This window comes from Dioscorea cayenensis, chromosome 17, assembly GCF_009730915.1.
Source record: "Dioscorea cayenensis subsp. rotundata cultivar TDr96_F1 chromosome 17, TDr96_F1_v2_PseudoChromosome.rev07_lg8_w22 25.fasta, whole genome shotgun sequence".
NCBI lineage: Eukaryota > Viridiplantae > Streptophyta > Magnoliopsida > Dioscoreales > Dioscoreaceae > Dioscorea > Dioscorea cayenensis.
This window is the reverse complement of record NC_052487.1, coordinates 18,165,226-18,174,980: the sequence shown is the minus strand read 5'-3', so window position 1 is coordinate 18,174,980 and position 9,755 is coordinate 18,165,226. Positions and strand designations below refer to the sequence as shown.

Sequence of the window (9,755 nt, the reverse complement as noted above, 5' to 3'; positions counted from 1 at the left end):
ATTTCCTTTTTATAACATTTAAATAAATAAATAAATAAATATATATATATATATATACTTATTTATTTTAATATAAAAATTAAATAAATAGTTTATAACCTAGTTATATTAGCATTACTATAAAAGACGAGTGTAGAACTTTTAAGTGTTCCCGAATTCAAGTCTCGTTGAACGCAGTGGTGGTAAATGGTGTGGGTCTTGGGTTTGCAGCCTTTATCTTTCGTCACCATATTGAGATACACAAACTAGATATATAATTGATTTTTCGGCCTATAGTACACATTTTTTTGAGTGAGCAATGATTTGTAAAAAAAAATAATAATAAAACTAAAATACTAATACTGATAAATATTTATCATTAATTTAATAGTAAAAAGTTAATAATATTATTATTAATTTAGTTAATTGATTAATTTCTATATGATAAATTTTTGGCAATTAAAAGTCTGATTCATATAGATTTTCAGATGATAGTTCTCTATCATGCCAGAGCATGCACATCTAATTAGCGCACACACACGGACAACAATGAAAGCCTACTAAACATATATATCTATTGACTTAATACACGCTTGGCATGAAATTGAAATTAAAATAAATGAAGAGTACACGCTTGGCTTTAATTAATTTTCAATGCAAAAAAATCAAATCAAAATTAATTTTTTTTTTTTAAAAAAAGAAGAAATTCAAACTTAAACAAGCACCGAAAGCCAAACTCAAACCCTACGTTTGTCTGTCGTTAGGAAAACGTAGTGAGCTGTCTTTCTCTTCTTCATTTTCCTCCACAACAAACACATGCACATCTCATACTCAATTTTAACTCTCCCTCTTTCTTCTCTTCTTCATTTCAATTCTCCAAATGCTTTTAAAGACATGCAAACATCTTTATCATCCTTTTTAATTTTTTCTTCTCAAACCTAACACTCTTTTTCAAGCATATTTGCATTTGACTGAAAGAGCTTTGAATATCTTTAAGATCTTCTAAATCTAGTAAAGTTCTTTGTGGGTATACATTCTAAGACTTCACAAATTTATCTTTAGAGATAATTATAATTAATCATATCCATATATCTTGGTTTCTAAGAAACTAGCTTTATACCAGAGAATAAGTTTATGAAGAGAGTGTTGACTCTTAGCTATCTAATTGCCTTAATTATTTGAGCTTAATTAAATAACTCAGAGAGTTATAGAACTCTCAATTCATATATCCATCTCTTCCTCTCTCTTGATATACTCTTTTAATTCATTATAAGGAACAATTATTGTACTTAGATTAGAACGCTAATCACTTCTACTAATTAAATATATGATTGTTATATTATTGATAACTTTTGAATGATAGTAAGGGGACAAGATCCCTTTCTTTCTCTTCTCTTATAATTATTCATTACAAGTGAACAACATAATCCCTCTCTCTCTCTCTCTCTCACGCACACACACACGCACGCACACACAAAGAATTAGAAGAGACAAACCCAAAATTGTACATAATATAATGGTATGTATTTCATATAAAAAAATAATTTTGTTTCCTTTTCTTATTTTCCTATTACAAAATCCTGTCAACATGTATACATATTTAATAATGGTAAGAATACAAATAAAGTATCAAAACACTTTGATGAAAATTAAGAAAGAAAAAAAGAAAGAAAAGAAAATTACTAACTAGAACTTTGATCAGATGCATCAATGGAAACTCATCATTCTCAAGAGAAATGCCTTCTAAAATTTGGTGCAGCATGGCCTCTTTTGCTCGGTCCCGAAGGCGGTATTCGGCCTTTCACAAGGACTTCAAAGGCCTTAGCTCCTTGCAAACTTTCAAAGGATGAAGAGTGAGGGATGAGTTTTTGAGGTACTGGCCTGGCTGAACATGGTTGCATGAAGACAATGAAGATGATGAAGATGATCATGAAGATGATGATGAAGGGTTTCATGTGGATCTTAGCCAGAGACATGCTTGATTTTGGTAGGTGTATGTATGAGTAGAGGCTTTTCAATATCTTCAAAGTAAATGAATGGTATACAAAAGGTTTGGACAAGGGTAGTAGGGTTTATATTAGGAGGGAGAGAACATTCAAAGTCTAACTTCAACTTTACGAAATTACCATGTTACCCTTTTTGAAAACTGCAATTTTTGTTTCCATTTGTTTTATTTGTGCTTAATCTTTTTCCTTTCAAGTGTTAGATCATTATTTTGAGGAAGTTAAAATTGATTTTATTGATTAAATCTACTCTAGTTAATTCAGTTTAGTTTTCAACTTTTATTATTTTATCTAAATAATTATAATGTTTAACCTCAAACAAATTTTAAATAATGGGATATAGCCCTTATTTTTTTAGGTTTAAGTTTCATATAACTAAAATTTCATGTTTTTATAACATTTTTAACAATATTAGAATTTTACCATGCATTTTTATGCCCTGTATATATTTTTAAAAAATAAACTATTACATTAAAAAAAATATAGAGAAAGGATATATTAGAATCACTGACTATTGAATTAAGAGGAAAATAAAATACCAATTCCTCTATTATAGGAATAATAAATTACTATAACTTACAATACAATAAAAAGAAAATCTAAATAAACATATATAATTTTTTAAAAGAAAATAAGTAAAAAAAATGAAATTTGATTTTTAAAAGGTAATTTTCTTTATTAAAACAAGACCCCGTGTTGCTAAGGCCCCTTTTAGGCTTTTAGCATGGCTAGTGTTTGTGAAAGTGTGGAGAAGAGTCAAAGAAGAAATCAAACAGGTAGTGGCGGGCTGGACGGTGGGATACTGGGATTTGGATGCCTTCAAAATTCAAACTCATTTAATGCTATCTTTCCAGTAATAATACTTCAAAATCCTTCACTATTAATCAATCCTCATTCTAGCCTTGGTCATGAATTAAAGTATTTATTCTTCTAAATGTCTTTGGATTTCCTTAGTTTTTAGTGTGTGTGTGAATGCCTGGTTGGAAAATGAATAAATGAATTGAAGGTATGGATTTCAACTTAATTTTATTTTATTTTCTTTTTATTGACTGATTTTGAATGAGATGTGTTTGTTCTTTCACACTTGAGCGAAAGTGTTGATTAATTTTTGAAAACTGAAATTTTTTCTATATTTGTTTAGCAAAGTTATTTATTTATTTTTTTATTCATGACTCGTGGTCAAGTTACGCAATAGCCGAATTAGGACTCAATGGTGAGAGGCTGAAATCTAAAGGTAAAATATATATAAAAAATAATAATAATCAAATAAAATAATTATTTTACATAAAAAATAATGTGCTGATATAACAAAAATATGAGATTTTTACTAGGCCTCAATTTAATTTTTTTAAATTATTAAAATCTTTATATAAGAGTTTTTAATTTTTATAAATATTTTAAAATTTTAGTAAATTTTAAAATAAAAAATAGAATGTAAAAAAAACATGCACCAGGGAGAATTCAAACCAAGGTGGATCAAAGTCACATATTTTATAACTACACCCACTAACCACTCAAACACAACTACAATACAAACTTTTGTGTGTCCAAATATTCTATTTTACATTAGTTTAAGTATAAAAAAATCGAAACCATTTAATCTTAAGTTGCCTGAAAAGTAGTCTCCCTGGCACCGACGGGACTTTCACCCCTACTAGCCCCCCTTTGGTTCAGCCCCTAGAGTCACGTGTCAGGAGTGTAGAGTTATTACTTATTATCTCACACATATTTGTGCTCTTATTTTGTGTGAGTTAGATTCAAATCTGTTTTATTGGCATGATATAAATACTCTATGTATGGGATCCAGTTCTAATAGTGTTAGATTTTATATTTTTGGTACTAATGGGCCCTATATGGGTTCTATATTGGTTTAGGAGTCTTACACCAAAAAGTCTCAAGATTTAGTGGCTCAACCACTATACCTATATATAAACTCATTACACTTCTATCACATAACCGATGTGGTACTATATTTCCAACACCCTCCCTCAAGTTCAACTCGGTTGAACTTGCACAAACTTCGTACACTGTAGGTCTCGTTTACATGGACTTGTACACTACTTAGTGTCTCGAGGTCCCTACACACGCGGAGGTTATACACATGTGACTTGTACCACATCGGTGGCTCCACTATATTTCCTCGATACCACGTTAGATTTTATATTTTTGCACTAGTGGGCCCTATATGGGTTCTATATCTGGTTTCAGGAGTCTTACACCAAAAAGTCTCGAGACTTGAGTGTACTCAACCACTATACCTATATATAAATCTATTACACTTCTATCACATAACCGATGTGGTACTATATTTCTAACAAATAGACCAAAAGATCGTTAGGAGTAACACCATAGTTTAAAATCAAATAGATATTAACATATTTTATAAAAAATTATTTAAATAGTTCCGTAAAAGTAAAATGAGATTTTAAATTATTTTAGTTGTAATTTTGGACCAAAACAATCCTGATTTGACAGAGAACAAATCCAATAAATAAAACCCTTTTAAGTTTATTTTAGGAAAAATTATATATTTGTTTATTGAAAGTGTGAGCTCATCCCTCTAGCCAGGGGAGGAACAAAGACTCGATGGTAGGTGGTTAAGCCTAAAAGCAAAAATAAAAAAATAAATAAATAAAAAATAATCCAATAAAATAATTATTTTAAATGAAAAATAATGTGTGAATATAACATTAATTTGAATACACATATTAAAAAAAATATAGAGTATAATTTAAATTTTTATTATTACTTAAAACAAATATATGAGATTTTCAATAATTCAATTAATAAGAATACATCTCAAGTTTCTATTTTTTTTTAAAATATGGTAAAAATTGATCCCTCTCACTACAAACAACCAAACTATTATTTATAAAAAACTTTTGTTCTTTCACTCTATAGCATATATGGTACATTATAACATATGTATATATGTTATAATATATTTGCTAATCCTCATGATCAATTTAAACTTTTTTAAATTACTAAAATTTGTATATAATTTTTTTTTAATTAAAATTTTGAAATCCCAGTAATTTTTAAATTAAAAGAATAAAATGTGAATAAAATACACAAAGAGAGATTTGAACTTGGGTGGGTCTAGAAATCACATACTTTATGGATAAACCCACTAACCACTCAAGCTACATTACATATTTTCATGTGTCCAAATATTGTATTTTAGATCAATTTAAGTATAAGAAAACCGAAAACCATCAAATTTTATATTGCCTAAAAAGTATTCTCTCTGGGGGGGGTTTCAGCCCCTATTAGCCCCCCTTGGTTCCGCCCCTACCTCTAGCTGCCCCTTTAGTCTGCAAGTAGTGACTAAGATTAGAAATAATTTGATAATTTTATATAAATTTAAATTTAAAAATAAATAATTTAAAAAACATAGACCTTTGGGATGTGAACAAATTTGAAAGATCTAATTTTCTTACAATAAGAAGAATTGGAGAGATCATTTTTCTCTTTATATATATATATATATATATATATATATACATAAAAAAACAGTGGTTTATGAAGTGTCATGTTTCACCTAATTGTCCCATAAAAGAGTAGCAACATTGTCCGAATGAAATCCAAAGTGGGTGCATGGCACTCTTTTCAGTTTTGATGAGAAAACATGAGTTATGATGAAGACTAATGTATCCAAATTTTAGGCAGAGTGTCAAGCAAAAGCTGGTTTTTGAAAACCAATCAATGATGTACTGGAAAGTAGTACTTCATCCCTCCATTGGAGGTAATTAACAACACATAAATTAGAGGTAACAGGATCAAATTAATAATACTTAATGTTTACTAGTAAAATTTATTATAACCTAATTTTAAACCATCTTTTTTCCCAGACTTCCTTGTCATCATTCTTCTTCTTTATCCTTGTGAGATGCCTGGATTTTTTTTTCCAGAAAATGCATCTTATCTCAGGGCGAGCAGTTTCCAACCTTTCATGTTTCATGTATGTTGTAAGTTAGAAATCCATTTTTTGCATTGCAATTGTCCAACATTGCTATATCTTCTACCATGAAAAAATATTAGGAGATTAACTAATGGGCTAACTAGTTATTGTATACCTCTGTTTGATTTTAGGGTGTAATGCATCATAACTCATGTATGTAAGTTAGGGTGTAATGCATCATAACTCATGTATGTAAGTTAGGCAGAAGTCTTTTGATTTTTTTTTTATATACCTCTGTTTTTAACTAGTTATTGTAGTCATCTCTATTTTTGTTGAGATTTTTGACTGTAGTTACAATTTTCTTATTTAAAATGTTTTAATTATTTGAGAGCTGGCAAAGCAAAGGAAGCAAATTTTTTCAAGCAGAGGTTCAGAAGTCATCTGCTCAATCTTAGGACAAGAATTCACAATTGAACTCTTCTAAGGCATCCACATTGTTGTCTTCTGAATGTTGTTACATTCTTTGTGTGAGGTTTTATCTGGTACCTCTCTATTTGCTTTCAACTTGAAACAACAGAGTATAAAATTTGTCTTTGTATTGATGATTTATCTTTCTAGCTCCATCCATATTGACCATTCTGATCATGTCTTTGTTTGACCGGCAGCTCTTTTAAATTATGTATATATTCTTTTGTAGTCCTGTGGTTTAGGGTATTCCATGTTCTTCTTATTCAGTACTTTTGAAGATGATTAAGATTAAAAACCCAAATAGGCAATGTCTTATGAATAAAAGGGTGTAATAAGATTGAGCAATAACCTGCATTATGTGACAATGTTAGGCTTTGAATGATGTGTTGTGAAATTATATAAATGGAAAGCTTTTGAGTTTAAACTACAGAGATGCAGTACAAATCAGGTTGAGCAGATTGTTATTTAAATCTATTGTTAATTAAACACAAAAGTAGGACTATAAATTCAAGAGAATATTAAGTCAGTAATACATGCAAGTACAGATTGAGAGCAAGTGATCAGTAATATATCTCTGTAGTAACAAATGGAAGAGATGTACATTTATAAATCTTAACATGTTTAAACCAAGCATGAAATATCATCCTCATCAAGATTTGCCTAACTAACCTTAACATGACTTTGTAGGTGCATAGGCTGTTATCCTAAATCTTAAACCTACACTCTCTGATGTAAAACTATAAATCATATTCACTAAACTTCCCTATTAGGTAAATACCATGGAGAAACAGTAATGTCTACACAATTTCTTATACCCATGTAGCAATGCTGAAAAAACTTGAATAGATCACCACTGTCAGGTATTACAGTGCTACTTTGATTTGTGGGTTGGTCTTTTTGGACATACTATACTAGTGGTTTGTAGGTTTTTTTGTCCGACTAGACCCAGTTAAGAAAAGGCGAGGGACGTGCCGTGAGTTTAGTGAAAAAGGTAGGAGAGGGCTCACACCCTATGTGGGCCTTAAAAATCACTCAGCATCTATTTATAATTGAGTCTCATGGCGTATAAAAAAATTTCGATAGAAAGCCCAAATACTACTTAGACCACTTGGGCATTCATTGATAATAGTAACTTATAACTTGCAACTTCATTCCCATGTAAAAGCCCAATGAGCAACTTCCTTCATCTCTCCACACATGTTTATAAAAGCCATGCATGTGACTCCATGAATGCGACTAATGTCGCCAAATATATTCACGGCTTTGTACAATGGTACATCCTTCGATTATTGAATTATGAGTTGGCTGACTTGTTCTTTTGAAGTTTTAAGGTGTGAAAAACATATTGATGGCTCCACTACAATTGTATATTGATTTGAAAATATTTGGTTGGGAATACAAGTAATTTACCATCTCTTGATTCATGACTGCGCCATTTGTTATTTTTTTTTTGTTTATTTATTTATTTATTTATTTTTACAACTGGTAAAACTGAGTGTCATGTTGCGGTTGCGGAGAGAGAGGTTAAGAGGAAAATAACTATGGAGAGCAGGATCTCACTTTGATATTAAACAGGTTGAATCAATTATGGAGGAGAAAGTTGCATAATAATTATTGAACAAAGAAAGAAATAAAGGAAATATAAAGATTAAAAAAATAATACGAATTAACGGTGACACAACAGTAGGATGGAAAAGGATTATTTTGACCCTTTATTGACTTCTTTTACAATAAGTCAATTGAGTGATTTTTGATATTTGAGTCATCATTAAAAATTTTCTCTGGTGATGAAAAATTTGAATTATAAATAATTACTTATTTTTAAGAATACGAGTAGTAATTGTGTGTTAATAGTCATAACATTTATATACAAAAGCCATACTCACACTTGCTCCGGTGAAACTTGTGTAGATTTTTACTTTTTTAAACCACCTAACCATTCATATTTAAAAAAAAAAAAAATTCAATTACTAAGATAAATATGGTCATTTATTTGTAATTTAAAGGTCTAACCAATCTTTTATATATATATATATATATATATGGTAATATATATATATATATATATATATATATATATATATATATATATATGGTAATGGGTCCTTCCCGATAATATCAATAGAATAATAAAGCTTTTTTTTTAAAAAAATATTATGCGAATTATTAACAAACATGTTAAAGAATTGAATTATCCTGATCTAAATTTAAAATTTTTTGAAATGTAGTTAAGATGTAATTATTATTTTTTTAAATTCCTCGGTAATATTTATTTATTTGTCTAAAAAAAATTTCTTCATACCACTTTAAAATTTCATAATTAATTAAAAAAAATTAAAAACTTTGATAAGTTGCAATAAAAAATTAACAGTAAAATACATCGCTATTTGGTAGCCCATGCTTCCAGTAAAATACATCCCTATTTAATAGTAGTTAATGTTTCAGTTAACAATTTCAAAGAAACAAATAAAATCACATTTACAGATTGCAGTAAATGCAATAGGAATTTCTGCTTTGACCAGCAACTTATAACGCTAGTTACTTAATAGAGAAGAGTATAGATTTGATAATTTAAGTATTGATGGGCTTTACCCTGGGTTTAGGAGGGAGCCCTTCCAGAAATTCTCAGTGGCGCTGGGCTGAACCCAGGCCAATGAGGGGGTTTGGAAATAGTTTTCAACCAGCAATTGACGCGCCTCGGTTATAACCTCACTAGCTGCGTCATTGCCCCAAGCGCAAAGATGCTTTCGTAACTTCTCCAACCTTTCCTTTTATAGGCACTGCTTCTCATCACTTTCTTTTCATAGCCGATGTGGGACTATTGTTATTGTTAATATTATATAGCATGCATCGCATCATAACCGTCCACTGTGCTTCATTGCTTTGTAATGGCTTGGATATTTGATTAGTTATAGCAAACATCTTGATTTTGATAATAATTAATTTGGGTTTTATTTAAATAAAAAGTTATTGGGTTTTTAATTTGGGCTTTTTGAGTGAGTGGAGAATCAAAGATGGGCAACCAACCTCCTTGGTGAACTCCAAAGAAGCGATGTGATTAGGAATAGCGATAGGGTGGGGGCGAGGGCGATCGCCTCTACCATCCCCGCCCAAATGGCAATAGAGTAGAGGCGGGCGAGCACGCCTTTACCATTCCACGCCCCTGCCCATCTCTTTTTATTCATAAATCTCTCACCCACACCCCTGCCCCACTCTCTCATGAGTTACTAAATAAGTAACTAAAAATTTCTAAAAATATTTTTAAAATAGATTTTTTTTTATAATACATATACTTATAAAAACAAGTTCATAAGAAATTTATTGAATTTTTTTTAAAAAAATTCATTTACCCCTACACTATATAATATTTATAATAAGTTAAATTAATAATAGGGCGGGTGGTG

General features: G+C 29.9%; 1 non-coding gene across 1 annotated transcript; it reads right to left on the bottom strand.

The window, feature by feature from the left end:
• Positions 1-8,935: 8,935 nt before the first annotated feature.
• LOC120281565 lies at positions 8,936-9,094 on the bottom strand. The gene has a single exon (XR_005542703.1). It is a non-coding gene; the product is annotated as a U4 spliceosomal RNA (small nuclear RNA).
• Between the last annotated feature and the right edge of the window lie 661 nt (positions 9,095-9,755).